Here is a 22728-nt window from a genome sequence, read left to right on the forward strand (position 1 = left end):
GAGTGATATGTACAGCTGAAGTCGGAAGTTTACATGCACTTAGGTTGGAGTCATTGAAACTCATCTATTTTCTTGTTGACAAACTATAGTTTTTGCAAGTCGGTTAGGACATTACTTTGTGCATGACACAAGTAATTTTTCCAACAATTGTTTACAGGCAGATTATTTCACTTATAATTTACTATATCACAATTCCAGTTGGTCAGAAGTTTACATACACTAAGTGGACTGTTACTCAGGCCCAGAAGCCAGGATATGCATATAGTTGGTAGATTTGGATAGAAACCACTCTAAAGTCTCCAAAACTGTTAAAATAACATCTGAGTATAACAGAACTGATTTGGCAGGTGAAAACCTGAGAAAAATCCATCCAGGAAGTGGGATATTTTTATGTTTGTATTTTTCTATTAAATGCCATTACAGTATCCATTGCCGTAGGAGTCAAATTTCACTTCCTATGGCTTCCACTAGATGTCAACAGTCTTTAAAACTTGTTTCAGGCTTGTATTCTGAAAAATGAGGGAGTAAGAGCACTCTGAATGAGTTTACACCACAGTGTCACAGAGCTTTTTAATGCGCGAGACCGAGAGTGTGCCTTTCTTGTTTACCTTTTATATTGACGACGTTATTCTCCGGTTGAAATATGATCAATTATTTAGGCTAAAAACAACCTGAGGATTGATTATAAACATTGTTTGACATGTTTCTACGAAGTTTATGGATTTTTCATCTGCCTGTTGTGACTGCGTTTGAGCCTGTGCATTACAGAACAAAACGTGCAAACAAAACAGAGGTTTTTGGATGTAAAGAGACTTCTCAGGGCCCTGTTGGATCGGAGGGTGAGGGCTAGGGACATTCCCCCCCCCAGAAATGTCCAGAAACGTGCAGGTGCCTTGGTGGAGGAGTGGGTAACATCTCACAGCAAGAACTGGCAAATCTGGTGCAGTCCATGAAGAGGAGATGCACTGCAGTACTTAATGCAGCTGGTGGCCACACCAGATACTGACTGTTACTTTTGATCCCACCTTTGTTCAGGGACACATTATTCAATTTCTGTTAGTCACATGTCTGTGGAACTTGTTCAGTTTATGTCTCAGTTGTTGAATCTTTTTATGTACATACAAATATTTACAAATGTTAAGTTTGCTGAAAATAATTGCAGTTGACAGTGAGAGGACATTTCTTTTTTTGCTGAGTTTACATAATTCCATACGTGTTATTTCATAGTGTTGATGTGTCACTATTATTCGACAATGTAGAAAATATAAACAATAAAGACAAACCCTGGATTGAGTAGGTGTTCTAAAACTTCTGACTGGTAGTGTGTGTGTATATATATATATATATATATATATATATATATATATATATATATATATATATATATATATATATATATATTTGGGGTTAAATAAATATACAAACATAGAGATATATATTATACAACTTTTGAAGTTAATATAATGCCATTGTTAAGTAGAAAAACCACTCTGGAAAAGGACGGAACAGCTCCTCTGAATATGAGCATAAAAGAGATTGTAAATTCACTGTCTAGGTATATGAAGAACCATTTCAAAGTAGAGAAGTGTATGCAATTGAAAATAAATAAATATTTCATCATTGTTGACAAAGACACGATTGACTTTAACTGTTTTAACCAAAGTAAGAAAAAGGGATGATAAATCATTTCTGGAGAATCATGACAGGGCAATGAAGAAGGATGAGGAAAGTTTCAAAACTCTTGGTGAACAGATCAAAACCTTAAATGAAGAAATTCAACAATTACAGGCAAGGGTCGTAAAAACAGATTTGGTTCCAACATGTGGAGGACCCTTTGTTCCCTCAATCTACCCTCAGGCTGAGTTGTGCAAGGATGATCTGGTTTCAAACATCTGGTCAGCACTTCCTGGCTTTGAGTCAACAGATACTGACAGCAGTGACAAACGATGTCTTAGGCCAACCAGAACACAGGCTATAAAAGTAAGTAAAGACAAACCTCTAGTGACAGTAATCACACAAAAATCAGCATATCCAAAACAGTTGGATGAATGTTCAAGAACTTTGAAGCATCCACGAGACGTGGGTATCAGAGTTGTGCAGGTTCCGAGTGAAACCAACAACATTATTAGTTCAGCAAAAAAGAAACCTGGTGAATGTCATTATTGCAGGATTTCTGGTCACCGGCAACGAGAATTTCAGAAAAGAAAACATGTTCCTATGAGGAATGGCCAGGAGAAGCATGGTTCGTCTAAGGGAAAATGGAATCAAAATAACAGCCCCAATGACGCAATGACGTGGCACACCATGTAATCCAGTTACTCTGATGCTTCCCCCAGAGACCACAATACTTGAAGATGACTGTTGTGAGTTGTTTTTGGATCTGCTCCTTGATGGGTTTATTAAGAGTAATCCGTTGGTAAACCCTGAGTTTATTTTACACACAGATGGTTCAAGCATTGTGGAGGAGGGAATGAGGAAGTTAGGCTGGGCGTGGGCAGTTACTACAATGGATGTGATAATGACAGGCACGTTAGATTTGAGAAAAGCAGATGTTCACTTTATGAGTGACACAATGCTTAACTATTGCATACAACTCTCTAATGCAGTAGGGGAAGCAGACAGACAAGTAAAAGAGGTGTGGGGAATAACTCCCGAGGGGGGAAATTACGTAGTACCAGGACAGTGGCATTAGGGCCAAAATAATTGAGACATTAGGGCCAAAATGGGAAGGTCTTTATCAAGTTTAGCTTCTAACGAGGTCAGCAGTAAAAGTCCAGGGAAAATCAAGATGGATACATGACACTCATTGCAAGGTTGTCCATTTTGACGACAAAGCAGAGCCTGGAGAATGAAGAACTGATTGATTAGCAATTGGGGGCCAATCTCGGGTGAAGAAGCATAGTAAGATGATCAGAACCTGATAAGCTTCTGTGTTGTACACCGCAGTCATCATATTTGGGATATCTAGGTGACATGTCCAACTTTTTCCTGAAAATCAGGACATGTTTACATAGGGAAATCTACAGTTGAAGTCGGAAGTTTACATACACCTTAGCCAAATACATTTGAACTCAGTTTTTCACAATTCCTGACATTTAATCCAAGTAAAAATTCCCTGTTTTAGGTCAGTTAGGATCACCACTTTATTTTACGAGTGTGAAATGTCAGAATAATAGTAGAGAGAATTATTTGGCCCAGTTTTATTGCAAGAAATTCTAATTGGTCAACCACAGGCTGGGGCTGGGTTATGAACTACATCCTGTCCGTTTGTTCTGTGGAGAGAATCACAGGAGAGAATCACTGAGAACAGGGGAGTGATTTGTCCTATTTGAATAAACCAATTTTCCTCCCCCTGATTTGCTTTGGGGTCTGTGTTATTAAAGAATAACATCAACTGCTAACAATATCAAACAATTGGAATAATTTATCACCCACAACATGCATTCATAATGATTGCTATGGTCAAGGACTTGACAAACAATACTACCTAAACTGGAACATCCATCTCTAAATTGGGTGCAATAATTCCAACCCCTTACAGATTAGTGATGAGTCTTTTCTGTGAGCCGACTCATTTTGCTACATTCACGTAAAAGAGTGGCTCCCAAACAGCTCTTCGTTAATAATGCTTAAAAATCGACCTAGAACCAATGTATATCCCAAAAGGTAGGCAGATCGTGAAATGTTGTTCAAATCCATTTTTACCTGGCCAACTTATTAGACATTCTCACAATTACGGCCCTTATTTTACACAATGAAAAAATCAGCACGGTCCAGACGCACTCTCCATGCTATTTATTGTTTCTGCAGTGAGAATTCACCCTCTGTAGAAAGTTATTTTGTAACTTATCTGCAGAAAACGTTAGTTTTGAGCTCAAAAAGCAGTAGTAGCAGTATCCAAATGTACAGGTCTTTCACTGATGTGATTCGGTTCCTGACGTTCATCAAAAAGATCTGTTCAAAAAGAGCTGTTCGTTTGCGAACGACCCTTCACTATTACAGATTGGATTAGTTTAGAAGAGTTTATCTTTGTATAGTATAATCAATGTGCATGCAGAAACATAGATACTAGAACAAACTATTCTTAACCTCAACCTGCAACAAAGCATTCAGGGAGGAATGATAATGAGGACCCTCACATGTCTTTTTCACTCTGAGAGAGTTGACTGAAATACAACAAAACCACGCAGTGTTGATTCCACTGTGAATAAAATGACACTTATTTTGGTAGCGACATGGTGAAAATGTTAATCCCACTGGAATCAACACTCAGTTATAACACTCACAACACATTACAACACTTTTTACCTTAACACCAACACTTGCAAATTTGCTGTGCATGCCCGTGTGTAAAGTGTGCATGCATCTGCATGCCCTCAAGCCTGTGTGTGTGCGCCTGTGGGTGTGTGTCATAAGGGAGCCGAGCCAGACTTTAGGGACAGCCCTGTTCTACTGCTACAAATGTATCCCCTCCAGCAGGAGAAAACAAAGTGAGGAGAGCATAGTCATTTAGACAGACACGCACACAGCTCCACTTACAGATGTTTACACAAGCTTTCAAAATCTCACGCAGATACCCCAATCTTTACAAAGATAAACCACACACATCAATAACAAGCACACACCACATGGACATACATACACGTGCACAAAGACATACATACATGCACAAAGACATACATATGTGCACAAAGACATACATACATGCACAAAGACATACATATGTGCGCACACACACACACACACACACACACACACACACACACACACACACACACACACACACACACACACACACACACACACACACACACACACACACACACACACACACACACACACACACACACACACACACACACACACACACACACACACACACACAAACACACACACACAGCTTTATAGCTGTTTTATTCATGGGGCCTTGGCAGCTCTCTTCCTATCTCTCTCTTTCTCCTCCCTCTCAATCCTCTCCCTCTCTCTTCACACTCATGTCTCTCTCAATCTTCTCAATTTCACCTCTCTTGCTCTCTCTCGTAGCCATAGTGCGTGTGTGTTGGTGCTTGTGTGTTTGTGTGCATGTGTTTCTGTGTGTGTGTTTGTGTGTGTGTCTATTCAGAGCCCCCGGTAAGGCTTGTCTGCCCTATAATAAATCAGGCTTGTACTGTCGGCAGCGTTGGCCTCTGCCTATTAGATGAGGGGATTTACTCGAAAGAGCTATGGAAGTGAATACATGAATAAAAATGAATAGCAAGACCTGGCCGACTAGACACACAAACACACACACATATGCACACAAGGACAAAGGTTTGTAAGGTGTGTGTGTGTTCGTGTGCATTTATAGCAGTGTGACTAATACCATTGAGTATAATTGGACATTGTGTGAATGGGCTCTTTTCCTCGACACCACCTGTCAGCCCACTACGGCCCTTTGGCCAATTAGCCTAACCACCCCTCCGCCCTTCTTCTACCTCGCGGACAAATCAAATAAAGATCCCTCGCAAATTAGTAGACCGGTCACATCTATCAGAGTCTCACCCGTTCGTTCACTCCCTCCATCCCTGTCAAAACCTCCTCTTCAGGCATTCTTTATTTATTCAAAGGAGTCCCTCGTTCCAAGGAGTGTATTCTGGGATTCAATTAGAGAATAGCAGCGAGAGAGCCGCGCCATCCACCTTTGTGCTAAATTGGAAGAAAGAGAGAGCGAGTGGTCAGAGAGCTGGTAGTTGATGAGCCCCTGGTCAACTGTGGGTCAAGAGGCTGTGTGGCGTTTTGTCCTTATATGGACGAGTACGCGTGGCGGGGGTTGTCCTGTGGTGCCTTAATTGCAACCTGTAGGGATGCAACCATAATAAGCATACACTCACAGCAATGAATAGTTTAAAAATGGACACGCACAGAAATATCAAGGCACTCTAACACACACGAGCCAGAGTATACACTAACATCAATGAATGCCCGATGCCTCACACTCAATATGCCTCAATCATTCGCCATGGATATGCAGTATCACTTTTTTGTTTTCTCATTTAGAGATTAAGAATGGATTACCCACCAGTCTGAGGTGAATGCTATTATGGATGAAAGTGTATTCTCCTTGTTGTTGCTGTGGTGGTTGGTGTGGTTTCCTTTTTTCTCCAAATGGAATACGCTCTAAGTGACAAAATAAAAAAAATTAAAAATAAAATAAAAACAATATTCTGAGTGGTAAATCACTTGTAGGTCTATGTCATTCTTGGCAGCAATTTGGCACAATACTTTGGTGGTATTGGCAATGCAAGTGGAAGTTAATTTTCTATGGAACGCCAAGTTATTCCCTTTTAAAGTCTGTTTTTCTCTTTCCCTGTCCAGGTGGTGTTTCAGGCCATTCGGGGATCGGGCTACGAAGGGGACATTGCCATCGATGATGTATCAGTCACCAAAGGGAAATGCAAGCAGGAGAATTCCGTTTCCAACACAGGTATGTATGTCACAATATTACTGTAGGTGTAGGGGGAAGTTGCCCCTTGACGCAGATCTTAGGTCAAAATCTGTCTATTAATCTCACCAATTCACTAAAGGCAGACACGGTCTATCACATTCTCACCATTACAAACCAAACACAGTATAAGGAAAGAATTGTTCAGTTTCACCGAAACATTGTCGAGATCTTGCCCTTTCACAGACGCTGGCCTTTTTCCAAAGCTATACTCTATCCTGTATGGTTACTTTGAAAATGTAATATGCAATAAATAAACGCTTTCTGCAGCAGGTGGATGAATTTACAAATTGTTTTAAGATTTGGGGAAACCAGAGACAGAGGGATAGAAGGGGGGAATTTAGTTAACCAGAGAGCAGAGACCCTAACAATGGAAACTGGTGGCAGAATGATATTAATGAGGAGAGATATTTAAGGCGTTAGAGAGAAGGCGAGAGAGCAAGAGATTAAGAAAGACGAAGTGAGGAGAACGAATTGCAGAAGACATGTGGCATAAAAATCATAATGGGGGCGGAAGAGCTGCCCCCAATGGGGCAACAAAAGTGCCAGCACTCAACCATAACACTTGTTGGCAGTACAACAGAACAGATTAACCGGAACGACATTTAATCTCACAGGTGGCCAAAAAGAATAATCTAAAAGCCACGCCCCTACTAAACCACACCTTCAGTCTTATGATCGGACCCAACTGGCTAGTTAAAAAATAACCCAAAGTGTGTTCTGTCTATTTACCCAAAACTGGGTAGCTTTTAACCTAGCATTTTTTTAGTGTAGCAAGGCACTACGCGCCTTGACCTTCATTGACACTGCTATAGGATTCCTCCATGCTACCCACACCAGACTCTATACAATGGCTTCATACAGCCCTGACCAAAGCACTAACCATAATTGAAAGAGCTCTTCATTGCCAATGTATATGCAGCCACAATTGAACAACTCCACACAATGGCTTCTATTGACAATTATTTACCTGTAAGTGAGAAAGCTCTCACTGTCAATGTATTCTTGTGTCCGTTGACCACCACTGACCACAGTGATTGAATCAAGCTGGCACTAAACTGATTTGAAGCTGCCCCTGACCTCAAGCGCAGTCTGGGAAATAGAGATAGAGAACCATTAACATTTTGTTTGTAAATTAATGGGGGATCTTGGGAAATGGTAAATTATAAAAAGATAAAGCTACTGTATGATCACAATATCGAGGGATCAAGTTAGACATACTGTAGACTAGTGGTCTGGTACAGTGTTGATATCTCTGTATTTTTACCACTCATGAGGGTGCCCACGTTAATATTTTCAACACTTATGGGTGTGCCCAACATAGCTGAAGGCACATGCATTTCCCCACAGATCAAATGGGGAGGTAAGCGACCTGACTATCCAACACATTACAAATCTCTGTGCATTGGATGCCTTCCTTACCGAAAGCAACAGGCCAAGACAACCAAAACAAATCAAGAGACATCGGTGGGTCAGTAAATAATTAATGAGAAAACCACTCTACCTCCCCCAAAACACCTCATCTGAGATAGCAGCGAAAGAGACGAGGGCTAGTGGGGAAGAAAGGAGTTATAGCAGGGATCCTAAAGGAATACAGTGAATTATTGATGGAGGGTGTAAACAGGAAACTAGGCTACGCTAGTGTGATTGACGCAGTGGTGCAGCTATTTTCTTTATTTTTTAAAATTTTTACTTGGCAAGTCATTTCAGAACAAATTCTTATTTACAATGACGGCCTACCCCAGCCAAACCCAGATGACACTGGGCCAATTGTGCACTGCCCTATGGGACTCCCAATCACAGAAAGATGTTATACAGACTGGATTTCAACCAGGGACTGTAGTGACACCACTTGCACAGAAATTCAGTGCCTTAGACCTCTGTGCCGCTCAGGAGCCCAGATAGATTAGCTGAGACAGATTAGTTATTATTGGATAGAGGAGATTGGGTAGAGGAAAGATGCAGCCCACACACCTGGGCAACCTGTATGTATAAGCAGACGCAACGATGAAGAATGATATATGTGGGTAATATTTAGGACTAACTTATTCCTTGCAACCCACTCTGAAACTAACTGCAACTCTTTGTTAAAACCTTTTATGGCTGCTGTCCCTGTACAGGGATCAACATCAGCGGAAATTTCAGAGTGACAACTAATAGTACTCGATACAACTCAAACTTTCATTAAAACACACATGCAGGGTACTCAATTAAAGCTACACTCGTTGTGAATCTAGCCAACATGTCAGATTTTTTAAATGATTTTCGGCGAAAGCATGAGAAGCTATTATCTGATAGCATGCAACCCCCCGAAATACCTAAAGGGGACGTAAACAAAAGAATTAGCGTAGCCAGCGCTACACAAAACGCAGAAATAAAATATTAAACATTCTTTACCTTTGACGAGCTTCTTTGTTGGCACTCCTATATGTCCCATAAACATCACAATTGGGTCTTTTTTTTTATTAAATCCGTCCAATGTATACCCAAAATGTCCATTAATGAAGCCCGTCTGATCCAGGAAAAAACTGCTTTCCAAAACGCAACGTCATTTTTTTAAATTAAAAAAGTTGCCTATAAACTTTGACAAAACACTTCAAACTACTTTTTGTAATCCAAATTTAGTTATTTGTAAACGTTAATAATCGATCAAATTGATCACGGGGCGATCTGTATTCAATAGCAGCAAGTCTTGAAATCATGGTCCATATTCTCTCTTCCATAACTTCCCCCGGTGTACTCGATGACAGGAAGTGCCTATTCCTCATTTCACCAAGGATTAACTTCAACCAAATTGCCAAGTCTGGCGACATCGAGTGGAAGCTGTAGGAACTGTAAACTGGTCGCTATCTATTTTCCCTTGCCATAGACAGTACAGAGACTGGTGGAGGGATTTTTTTGTTTTGTTTTTTTGTGAACAGTTTTCCTTGGGATTTTGCCTGCTACACACGTTCTGTTATAGTCACAGACATGATTTAACCAGTTTTAGAAACTTCAGCGTGTTTTCTATCCACACATACTAATCATATGCATATACTATATTCCTGGCATGAGTAGCAGGACGTTGAAATTTTGCGCGATTTTTAACAAAAAGCTGAAAAAAATCACAGCCTCCTTAAGATTAAGTGTTGCAGTCATTTCAGTCGCTGTAGTAGCTGACATGTACAGTGTGAGTCATCCACATACATAGACACTCTGGCCTTTTTCAAAGCCAGTGGCAATTCATTAGTAAAGATTGAAAAAAGTAATGGGCCTAGACAGCTGCCCTGGGTAATTTCTGATTCTACCTGGATTATGTTGGAGAGGCTTCCATTAAAGAACACCCTCTGTGTTCTGTTAGACAGGTAACTCTTTATCCACACTATAACACGGGTTGTAAAGCCATAACACATACGTTTTTCCAACAGCAGACTATGATCGATAATGTCAAAAGCCACACAGAAGTCTAACAAAACAGCCCCCACAATCTGAAAAAAAACACCATGACACTGTCACACCCTGATATGGTTCACCTGTCCTTGAGATTGTCTCCACCCCCTCCAGGTTTTGCTTATTATCCCCAATGTATATATCCCTTTGTTTCCTGTCTCTCTGTGCCAGTTCGTCTTGTTTGCCAAGCCTATTTGAGTAGCAGCAGTGTAAAAAAAGGAGGAGAGGTCAATGCAAATAGTCCTGGTAGCCATTTGATTAATTGTACAGCAGTCTTATGGCATGGGAAGATGCTAAGGAGCCTTTGGGACCTAGATTTGGTGCTCCAGTACCGCTTGCCGTGCGATAGCAGAGAGAACAGTCTATGACTTGGTTGGCTGGGGTCTTTGACACATTTTTGGGCCTTGCTCTGACACTGCCTAGTATAGAGGTCCTGGATGGCAGGAAGCTTGGCCCCGGTGATGTACTGGGCGTACACACTACCCTCTGAAGCGCCTTATGGTCGGATGCCGAGCAGTTGCCACACCATGCAACCAGGCATGATGCTCTCGATTGTGTAACTGTAGAACTTTTTGAGGATCTGGGGACCCATGCCAAATCGGTGTTGTCGTGCCCTCTTCACTTTGTGGCAACCGTTTTGGGAAGTCCCTTTTGTGTTTCAGCATGACAATGCCACCGTGTACAAAGCAAGGTCCATATAGAAATGGTTTGTTGAGATTGGTGTGGAAGAACTTGACTGGCCTGCACAGAGCCCTGATCTCAACCACATCGATCTCCTTTGGGATGAATTGGAATGCCGACTGCAAGCCAGGCCTAATCGCCTGTCGTGGTGTGCTTGGACCATGTTAGTTTGGTGGTGATGTGGACGCCAACCTCCTCCACTACAGCCCCGTCAATGAGAATGGGGACGTGCTCGTGTCTCCTTTTCCTGTAGTCCACAATAATCTCCTTTGTCTTGATCATATTGAGAGGATGTTGTCCTTGCACCACGCGGTCAGGTCTCTGACCTCCTCCCTATAGGCTGTCTCGTCGTTGTCGGGGATCAGGCCCACCACTGTTCTGTCATCGGCAAACTTAATTATGTTTTTGGAGTTGTGCCTGGCCGTGCAGTCATGAGTGAACAGGGAGTACAGGAGGGGAATGAGCACGCAGCCCTGAGGGGCCCCCGTGTTACCTACCATTACCACCAGGGGCAGCCCGTCAGGAAGTCTAGGATCCAGTTGCAGAGGGAGGTGTTAAGTCCCAGGGTCCTTAGCTTAGTGATGAGCTTTGAGGCCACTATGGTGTTGAACGCTAACCTGTAGTCAATGAATAGCATTCTCACATAGTTGTTCCTTTTGTCCAGGTGTGAAAGGGCACTGTGAAATGCAACATAGATTGCATGAACTGTGGATCTGTTGGGGCGGAATGTAAATTGGAGTGATCTAGGGTTTCTGGGATAATGGTGTTGATGTGAGCCATGACCAGACTTTCAAAGCACTTCATGGTTACAGACGTGAGTGCTACGGGTTGGTAGTCATTTAGGCCGTTTACCTTAGGCACAGGGACTATGGTGGTCTGCTTGAAACATGTTGATATTTCAGACTCAGACAGGGAGAGGTTGAAAATGTCAGTGAGGACACTTGCGAGTTGGTTAGCGCCTGCTCGCAGTACACGTCCTGGTAATCCGTTTGGCCCAGCGTCCTTGTGAATGTTGACCTGTTTAAAGGTCTTACTCACGTCGGCTGCAGAGAGCGTGATCACACAGTTGGAACAGCTGATGCTCTCATGCATGTTTCAGTGTTATTTGCAAAGCGAGCATAGAAGTTATTTAGCTCATCTCTTAGGCTCGTGTCACTGGGCAGCTCTTGGCTGTGCTTTCCTTTTTAGTCTGTAATAGTTTGCAATCCCTGCCACATCTGACGAGCATCGGAGCCAGTGTAGTACGTTTCGATCTTTGTCCTGTATTGAAGCTTTTCCTGTTTGATGGTTCGTCGGAGGGCATAGCGGGATTTCTTATAAGCTTCCGGGTTAGAGTCCCGCTCCTTGAAAGCGGCAGCTCTACCCTTTAGCTCAGTGCTGATGTTGCCTGTAAACCATGGCTTCTGGTTGGGGTATGTATGTACAGTCACTGTGGGGAAGACATCATCAATGCACTTATTGATGAAGCCAGTGACTGATGTGGTGTACTGCTCAATACCATCAGAAGAATCCCGGAACATATTCCAGTCTGTGCTAGCAAAACAGTCCAGTAGTTTAGCTTCTGCTTCATCTGGCCACTTTGTTATTGACCGAGTCACTGGTGCTTCCTTCTTTAGTTTTTGCTTATAAGCAGGAATCAGGAGTATAGAATTATGGTCAGATTTGCCGAATGGAGGGTGAGGGAGAGCTTAGTACGTGTCTCTGTGTATGCAGTAAATAAAGGTGGTCTACAGTTTTTTCCCTCTAGTTTCACATTTAACATGCTGATAGAAATGAGGTAAATCTGATTTGAGTTTCCCTGCATTAAAATTCCCTGCGTGAGTGTTTTCCTGTTTGCTTACAGCTCATTGAGTGCGGTCTTAGTTACAGCATCGGTCTGTGATGGTATGTAGACAGCTACGAAAAATACAGATGAAAACACTCTTGGTAGATAGTGTGGTCTACAGCTTATCATGAGATACTCTACCTCAGGCGAGCAAAACCTCGAGACTTGCTTAGATATCGTGCACCAGCTGTTGTTTACAAATATACAATGACCCTTTGTATTACCAGAGGCTGCTGTTCTATCCTGCCGATAGAGCGTATAAACTGCCAGCTGTATGTTATTAATGTTGTCGTTCAGCCACAAATCGGTGAAACATAAGATATTACAGTTTTTAATGTCACGTTGGTAGAATATACGTGCTTTTAGTTCGTCCCAGTTATTTTCCAGTGGTTGTCCATTGGCTAACTATACGGATGGCAAAGACAGATTAGCCACTACTCGCCTGATCCTCACAAGGCACCCCAATCTCCTTCCTCAAAATCTCAGCTTCTTTCTCCTGCGAATGACGGGGATGAGGGCCTATTCGGGTGTCTGGAGTATATCCCTCCCGTCAGATTCATTAAAGAAAAAATATTTGTCCAATACAAGGTAAGTAATCAATGTTCTGATGTCCAGAAGCTCTTTTCAGTCATAACAGACGGTAGCAGCAACATTATGTACAAAATACAAACAAAATACCACGGTTGGTTAAAACCTCTTCAGTCTACCCCCTACTTTTTCAAACATTCTGTTAAAAATCGCACAACATTTCAGCGTCCTGCTACTCATGCCAGGAATATAGTATATGCATATGATTAGTATGTGTGGATAGAAAACACTCTGAAGTTTCTAAAACTGGTTAAATAATGTCTGTGACTATAACAGAACGTGAACAGCAAGCGAAATCCCAAGAAAAACCTGGTCACAAAAACCACAGAAAAGTATTAATCCGCCAGTCTCGGAATTGTTTATTGCAAGCAAAAATATATAGCAGGGAGCTTGCAGTTCCTACAACTTCCACACGATGTCGCCAAAAACGTAATTTCCATTGACAAAAATCCTTTGTGTAATGACAAATAGATCCTTCATCTTCATTTCGTCCAGCATACAGCAATCGATTTTGGAAGAGAGACAAAGGACATCGTTTTCTTGAGTAGCTGCTATTGAATACAGATCGCCCAGTGATCAATTTGATCTACTTATTAACGTTTACAAATACCTAAAGTTGGGTTACAAAAGTAGGTTGAAGTGTTTTGTCAAAGAATATAGGCAACTTATATAATTTTTAAAAATGACGTTGCGTGTTGGAAGGGAGCTTTTTCCTGAACCAGACAGGCTATACAAATGGATATTTTGGGCATGCATGGACGGATTTAATCGGGAAAAAGACCCAATTGTGATGTTTATGGAACATATAGGAGTGCCAACAAAGAATATCATCAAAGGTAATGAATGTTTTATATTTTATTTCTGCGTTTTGTGTAGCGCCGGCTACGCTAATTATTTTGTTTACGTCCCCTTCAGGTATATTGGGGTGTTGCATGCTATCAGATAATAGCTTATCATGCTTTCGCCGAAAAGCATTTTAAAAATCTGACTTGTTGGCTAGATTCACAACGAGTGTAGCTTTAATTCAATACCCTGCATGTGTGTTTTAATGAACGTTTGAGTTTTAACGAGTACATTTAGCATTTAGCGTAGCGCATTTGCATTTCCAGGTGTCTAGATGGGACATCTGCATCTCAGTTAGGAGCAAGAGGTTAAGAGCCAATAAAACGGCAGCCATTCTCTCCATTACGCATTTACTGTAAGCAGCCATTACTATACCAAACACAATTAAAAACATTTTGAGTATGAATGCTGATCTAGGATCAGGTCACTCCTCTCCTTGTCCTTTCTAGGGTAGGCGTTCCGCTAGCGGAACCCCTCGACAACATTCCGCTGAAAAGGCAGCGCACGAAATTCAAAAATATTTTTTTGAAATATGTAACTTTTACACATTAACATGTCCAATACAGCAAATGAAAGATCATTTTCTTGTTAATCTACCCATCGTGTCCGATTTCAAAAATGCTTTACAGCGAAAGCACAATATATGATTATGTTAGATCACCGCCAAGTCAAAAAAAAACACTTTTTTCCAGACAAAGAGAGGAATCACAAAAAGCAGAAATATAGATAAAATTAATCACTAACCTTTGATGATCTTCATCAGATGAAACTCATAGGACATCATGTTGCACAATACATGTATGATTTGTTCGATAATGTTCATATTTATATCCAAAAATCTCAGTTTACGTTGGCGCGTTATGTGAAGTAATGTTGTGATTCCAAAACATCCGGTGATTTTGCAGAACTACTCATAATAAACATTGATAAAAGATACAATTGTTATTCACAGAATTAAAGAGACTCTCCTTAGCTTCTTAATGTATGGGGGGCAGCATTTTCACTTTTGGATAAATAGCGTGCCCAATTTCAACTTCCTGCTACTCATGCCAAGAATATAAGATATGCATATTATTTGTAGATTTGGGTAGGAAACAAAGTTTCTAAAACTGCTTGAATCATGTCTGTGAGTATAACAGAACTTATGTAGCAGGCAAAACCCCGAGGACTAACCGTTCAGAATGTTTTTTTTTAGGTTTCTGTCTGTTCATTGGGAAACAATATTTCTTAGGCACTTGTTTGTTTGATTTGGTTGAGGTTATTCCTTTGTGCAATGAAGAAATATGGCCATCTTGGAAAAAGGTAAAAGCTGTTGAGAGTGCGCAAGACTTGAAAAGTAGCGTTAGTTTCTTATCATCCTCTATTGAAAACAGATAGACCCGTCTTCATTTTGATCTATTATTTACGTTTAAAAATACCTAAAGTTGTATTACAAAACGTAGTCGTAAATGTTTTGGCAAAGTTTACAGGCAACTTTTGAGATATTTTGCAGTGACGTTGCGCAATTTGGAAGCTGTTTTTTTCTGGATCAAACGCGCCAAATAAATGGACATTTAGGATATATATGGATGGAATTCATCGAACAAAAGGAGCAATTGTGATGTTTATGGGACATATTGGAGTGGCAACAAAAGAAGCTCGTCAAAGGTAAGGCATGTTTTATATTTTATTTTTGGGTTTTGTGTAGCGCCTGCAGGCTTGAAATATGCTACTCTCTTTGTTTACTGTTGTGCTATCATCAGATAATAGCGTCTTATTCTTACACCGAAAAGCCTTTTTAAAATCTGACATGTTGGCTGGATTCACAATGAGTGTAGCTTTAATTTAGTATCTCACATAAGTGATTTAATGAAAATTCGATTTTTATATAATTTTATTTGAACTTGCCGCGCTGCATTTTCCCTGGATTTTGGCCAAGTGGGACGCAAGCGTCCCCTATACCGTAGGAAGTTAATGCAACCGCTTTGTCAGATTTAAAAAAATCTTTACGGAAAAAGCATAATCTGAAAATGGCACTCAGAGCCCAATCCAGCCAGAGAAATATCCGCCATTTTGGAGTCAACAGAAGTCAGAAATAACACCATAAATATTCACTTACCTTTGATGATCCATCAGAAGGCACACCCAGGAATCCCAGTTCGACAAAAAATGACTGATTTGTTCCATAAAGTACCATAATTTATTGTCAAACAGCCACTTGTTGTTAGCGTGTTCAGCCCAGTAATTCATCTTCTTGAGGCGCAAGCACTTCGTCCAGACAAAAACTCAAAAAGTTCCGTTACAGGTCGTAGAAACAAGTCAAACGATGTATGGAATCAATATTTAGGATGTTTTTAACATAAAACATCTAAGCTTCCAACCGGAGAATTCCTATGTCTGGAAAAAAAAAGCACTGGAACGAGAGGTAACTCCGTCCAAAGACGGTTGACATCTAGTGGAAGCCGTAGGAAGTGCAATGTTATCGATATCCCTCTGTGTATTCGGTAGGCCAAGCTTTGAAAAACTTCAAACCTCAGATGTCCCACTTCCTGGTTGGATTTTTCTCAGGTTTTCGCCTGCCGTATGAGTTCTGTTATACTCACAGACATCATTTAAACAGTTTTAGAAACTTCAGTGTTTTCTATCTAATACTAATAATAATATGCATATATTAGCATCTGGGACAGAGTAGGAGGCAGTTCACTCTGGGCACACTATTCATTCAAAAGTGAAAATGCTGCCCCTATCCCAAAAGAGTTGTCTCCATATGATCTAAAAGGCTAAACCGATCCTAGATCAGAGCTTTTACTCTAAGACACTAAATACATACAGCCCCAGATCTTTAGCCATCGCAGACCCCCTACTTAACTTGTTCTCTATGGGAGAGGACGGGAAGAATAAAGAGCTTGTCACGTTCTGACCTTAGTTCCTTTGTTTTGTCTTTTGTTTTAGTATGGACAGGGTGTGAATTGGGTGAGTTGTCTATGTTAGTTTGTCTTATGATTTTCTATTTCTGTGTTCGGCCTGGTATGGTTCTCAATCAGAAGCAGCTGTCAATCGTTGTCCCTGATTGAGAACCATATTTAGGTAGCCTGTTTTGTATTGTGGGTTGTGGGTGATTAGTCCTGTTTCCTGTGTTCACGTTACGGGACTGTTTTGTCGTCGTTCATTTTCTCGGTTTATTGTTTTTTTTCGTTGTTAAAGTATTTTATTAAAATGGATAATCATCACGCTGCATTTTGGCCCTCCTCTCTTTCCCCAGACGACAAGCGTTACAGAGCACGTGTGTGTGTGTATCTGCATTTGCATGCTATCTGACAAAAGGAGAGGAAGGGTTGCAAATGTCTCATGAACTCTAGGTGCTTTGTGATTACATTTCTTTGAATCCCTATGCTTACACAGAGTACCAAAAAAGCAGTGACATACATTTTTTTAAAAGCACAGTACATCATCTGTCTTATGAGCTTTGAATTTCCTGCCCAACACAACAGCTATTCTTTGAAAGGGTTTGGTGTAGAGATCTTCATTTCGAACAAGGGGCGAACAGTTTGATGATGACATAAATGGGTAAATTGTCTCTTAGATGCTACCTCAAAGCACTTATAACAACGCATCCAATCTCCATTGTGAATCCTGCCTCTGAAGTGATAAAAAGCCTTACTCCCCTCATTCCACTCTCAGGTTTTTAAAGTTCCAGATGTGGTTTTAGTACTGCATCTCCTCACATGTTCTTTCTTCATAACACTTTGGGATTGAGTTGCAATATCTCATAAGGCTTTATTTGTAATTTCTCTCATACTTTTTTCACATATGGATTACTAGACTAGATAAAAGTATTGTACAGTAACTAAATGCCAAAAGGCTTCAACTCTTTACAATCAATGTGACTTGTTGGTTGTGGTCAATAGTCTATTGTGCTCCGACCATTTAGTTTGTTCTGTTTGTGTTTTCCACAGTTCTGATTGGAGGAGCCCCGGTGCTGTGCTCTCAACCATTGGCCGCCTCACTGACCTTCGCCCTATGCTCCTATCTACTGCTGCTCTACAGATGATGAGCACAACTCACAGCGTCACCTGTCCACCTTTCTGTTTTCATCGCCAATCCATCCTTCATATCTCCCATTCCACCCTGGCTAAGCTTGTACCTCTTCTTGTACCACTTCTTCTCTCGCATTCTTCTTTTCCACACTCACACTTTTACAGTCTTATGCTGCTGTTTTCCCCAGTCATACTCATCTCCTTGTGACCTTTGACACCCAATATCCAACCCCTCACAGCAGACACTCACCCGGCTTCATACTTCTCTTCACTCTCTCACTCTTCCGACACCTCCATCTACTCTTTCCCAACCCCGTATTCCTGGGACACAAGTGTCGGACACTCTACCAAAGATGACAAAGGACAAAATAAAAAATATGGGTGGGGGAGGGGCTGAGGATTATAAGAGAAGGGGTGGTCTCCCCCCTGTTTTTGAACCCTCCCCCTCGCCTGCTTGGGCTGGGTGCTAGGTAGCTGCCGCATCACGAAGGCAGACTGAGTGACTGACAGAGAAAGAAAAATAGAAAGAAAGAAGCTCCCACTTGCCTCTCCTCTACCAGTCACTGCAGTAAGACCTGCGTTAGATTGTACATATACATTTCTCTATATAATATATATTGCAAAAGTTTAAATAACATTTAAGTGAAGAAAAACACTCATGGACACGGACGACTTTACAGGCTACGACAAGACTGAACTAAAGAAGCACAAATTTATACAATCTATTCTTTCTTTCTTTTCCAAATAAGTGTTTTTTTGAAGTACTTTTACTGCATGAGGTTTTTATTTCATATCGGTCAGCGATAAAAGGGGATCTCCCACTGGGCAAAAACTGGTTTAATCAATGTTATTTCCATGTCATTTCAAATCCCAAAATCAATGTGATGACATTTAATCAACTTGGAAAACTAATTGGATTAGCAAAAAGTAATCAATGTAAGGGCATTTTGTATTTTTTTTACCCAACTTTTAACCTAAATCCAAAAAGTGGAATTATTTTGTTGATTTCACGTTTAATTCACGTTAGTTGACAACTCAAGCAAATTCAAATCCAAAATATATTTTGAACTGGCATCTATACCCAGTAGGCTTGTTCATACTAAACAAAAATATAAACGCAAAATCAACATTTTTATTTGTCACACGTGTTTTGCAAATGTTATTGAGCGTGTAGTGAAATGCTTGTGTTTCTATCTCCAGCAGTGCAGTATTATACACACCAATCTAAGTAAAGGAATGGAATTAAGAATATATAAATATATGGACGAGCAATGTCAGAGCGGCGTAGACTAAGATACAGTGGAATAGAATAGAATACAGAATACACATATTAGACGAGTAATGTAAAATATGTAAACATTATTTAAGTGACTAGTGATTTCAAATCTATGTACAGTGCCTTGCGAAAGTATTCGGCCCCCTTGAACTTTGCGACCTTTTGCCACATTTCAGGCTTCAAACATAAAGATATAAAACTGTATTTTTTTGTGAAGAATCAACAACAAGTGGGACACAATCATGAAGTGGAACGACATTTATTGGATATTTCAAACTTTTTTAACAAATCAAAAACTGAAAAATTGGGCGTGCAAAATTATTCAGCCCCTTTACTTTCAGTGCAGCAAACTCTCTCCAGAAGTTCAGTGAGGATCTCTGAATGATCCAATGTTGACCTAAATGACTAATGATGATAAATACAATCCACCTGTGTGTAATCAAGTCTCCGTATAAATGCACCTGCACTGTGATAGTCTCAGAGGTCCGTTAAAAGCGCAGAGAGCATCATGAAGAACAAGGAACACACCAGGCAGGTCCGAGATACTGTTGTGAAGAAGTTTAAAGCCGGATTTGGATACAAAAAGATTTCCCAAGCTTTAAACATCCCAAGGAGCACTGTGCAAGCGATAATATTGAATTGGAAGGAGTATCAGACCACTGCAAATCTACCAAGACCTGGCCGTCCCTCTAAACTTTCAGCTCATGCAAGGAGAAGACTGATCAGAGATGCAGCCAAGAGGCCCATGATCACTCTGGATGAACTGCAGAGATCTACAGCTGAGGTGGGAGACTCTGTCCATAGGACAACAATCAGTCGTATATTGCACAAATCTGGCCTTTATGGAAGAGTGGCAAGAAGAAAGCCATTTCTTAAAGATATCCATAAAAAGTGTTGTTTAAAGTTTGCCACAAGCCACCTGGGAGACACACCAAACATGTGGAAGAAGGTGCTCTGGTCAGATGAAACCAAAATTTAACTTTTTGGCAACAATGCAAAACGTTATGTTTGGCGTAAAAGCAACACAGCTGAACACACCATCCCCACTGTCAAACATGGTGGTGGCAGCATCATGGTTTGGGCCTGCTTTTCTTCAGCAGGGACAGGGAAGATGGTTAAAATTGATGGGAAGATGGATGGAGCCAAATACAGGACCATTCTGGAAGAAAACCTGATGGAGTCTGCAAAAGACCTGAGACTGGGATGGAGATTTGTCTTCCAACAAGACAATGATCCAAAACATAAAGCAAAATCTACAATGGAATGGTTCAAAAATAAACATATCCAGGTGTTAGAATGGCCAAGTCAAAGTCCAGACCTGAATCCAATCGAGAATATGTGGAAAGAACTGAAAACTGCTGGTCACAAATGCTCTCCATCCAACCTCACTGAGCTCGAGCTGTTTTGCAAGGAGGAATGGGAAAAAATTTCAGTCTCTCGATGTGCAAAACTGATAGACATACCCCAAGCGACTTACAGCTGTAATCGCAGTAAAAGGTGGCGCTACAAAGTATTAACTTAAGGGGGCTGAATAATTTTGCATGCCCAATTTTTCAGTTTTTGATTTGTTAAAAAAGTTTGAAATATCCAATAAATGTCGTTCCACTTCATGATTGTGTCCCACTTGTTGTTGATTCTTCACAAATAAATACAGTTTTATATCTTTATGTTTGAAGCCTGAAATGTGGCAAAAGGTCGCAAAGTTCAAGGGGGCCGAATACTTTCGCAAGGCACTGTATATAGGGTAGCACCCTCTAATGTGCTAGTGATGGCTATTTAACACTCTGACGGCATTGAGATAGAAGCTGTTTTTCAGTCACTCGGTCCCAGCTTTGATGCACCTGTACTGACCTCGCCTTCTGGATGATAGCGGAGTGAACAAGCAGTTGCTTGGGTGGTTATTGTTCTTGATGATGTTTTTGACTTTTTGTGACATCAGGTGCTGTTGGTGGCCTGAAGGGCAGGTAGTTTGCTGCGGTGATGCATTGGGCAGACCGCACCACCCTCTGGAGAGTCCTGTGGTTGCTGGCGATGCAGTACCAGGCGGTGATACAGCCTGACAGGATGCTCTCAATTGTGCATCTATAAAAGTCTATTAGGGTTTTTTCCTCAGCCTCCTGAGGTTGAAGAGGCGCTGTTGCAAACCATTTTAGTTTGTCAGTGACGTGTACACCCAGGAACTTGAAGGTTTTCACCTTCTCCACTGCAGTCCTGTCAATGTGGATGGGAGAGTGCTCCCTTTGTTCTTTCCTGAAGTGCACAACCAGCTCCTTTGTTTTGTTGACAATTGGTGGGAGGTCATTTGCCTTGCACCACACTCCCAGGGCCCTCACTTCCTCCCCTTCTCGTCATTGTTGGTAATCAGACCTACTACTGTTGTGTCGTCTGCAAACTTGATGAATGAGTTGGACGTGTGCATGGCCACGCAGTCATGGGTAAACAGGGAGTACAGGAGGGGGCTGAGCACGCATCCTTGTGGGGCCCCAGTGTTGAGGATCAGCGAAATGGAGGTGTTGTTTCCTGGGGGCGGCCTGTCTGAAAGTCCAGGTACCAGTTGCACAGGGCGGGGTTCAGACGCATGGCCTCAAGCTTAATGATGAGCTAGGAGGGTACTATGGTTTTGAATGCTGAGCTATAGTCAAAGAACAGCGTTCTTACATAGGTATTACTCTTGTCCAGATAGGATAGGGCAGTGTGCAGTGCGATGGCAGTGGGTATAAGGTGTCAAGTAAGGTAGAGGTGATTTGATCCTTGACTAGTCTCTCAAAGTACTTCATGATGACAGAAATTAGTACTACGGGGCGATAGTAATTTACCTTTGCTTTCTTAGGTACAGGAACAATGGTGGACATCTTGAAGCATGTGGGGACAGCAGACTGGGATAGGGAGAGATTGAATATGTCCGTAAACACTCCAGCCAGCTGGTCTGCGCTCTGAGGACGCAGCTAGGAATGCCAGCAGCCTTGCGAGAGTTAACACAATTAAATGTCTTACTCATATTGGCCACAGAGAAGGAGAGCCCACATTCCTTGGTAGCGGGCCGCGTCAGTGGCACTGTGTTATCCTCAAAGCAGGCGAAGATGGTGTTTAACTTGTTCGGAAGCAAGACGTTGGTGTCCGCCACGTGGCTGGTTTTGCCTTTGTAGTCCATGATTGTCTGTAGACCCTGCCACATACGTCTCATGTCTGAGCCGTTGTATTGCGACTCCACTTTGTCTCTATACTAACATTTTGCCTGTTTGATTGCCTTACAGAGGGAATAACTACACTGTTTGTATTTGGCCATATTTCCAGTCACCTTGCCATGGTTAATGCAATGGTTTCCGTTTTCAGTATAGCATGAATGCTGACATCTATCCACGGTTTATGGTTAGGGTAGGTTTTCAAAGTCACAGTGGGTACAACATCTCCTATTCACTTCCTGATAAACTCAGTCACCGTATCAGTGTATTTGTCAATGTTATTCTCGGAGGCTACCTGGAACATCTCCCAGTCCGTGTGATCCAAACGATCTTGAAGCGTGGATTCCGATTGGTCAGACCAGCATTGAATAGTTCTTAGCATGGGTACTTTCTGTTTGAGTTTTCGC

General features: G+C 41.4%; 1 long non-coding RNA gene across 1 annotated transcript; it reads left to right on the forward strand.

Annotated features, from left to right (window-relative positions):
• The first annotated feature begins 6349 nt into the window (after positions 1-6349).
• LOC149972031 (uncharacterized) lies at positions 6350-18695 on the forward strand. Its single transcript, XR_016491867.1, has 2 exons — positions 6350-6463; positions 17783-18695. It is a non-coding gene; the product is annotated as an uncharacterized LOC149972031 (long non-coding RNA).
• Positions 18696-22728: the final 4033 nt, after the last annotated feature.

Source organism: Oncorhynchus mykiss, chromosome 25 (genome assembly GCF_057628025.1).
Source record: "Oncorhynchus mykiss isolate SJ-2025 chromosome 25, ASM5762802v1, whole genome shotgun sequence".
Taxonomy (NCBI): Eukaryota; Metazoa; Chordata; class Actinopteri; order Salmoniformes; family Salmonidae; genus Oncorhynchus; species Oncorhynchus mykiss.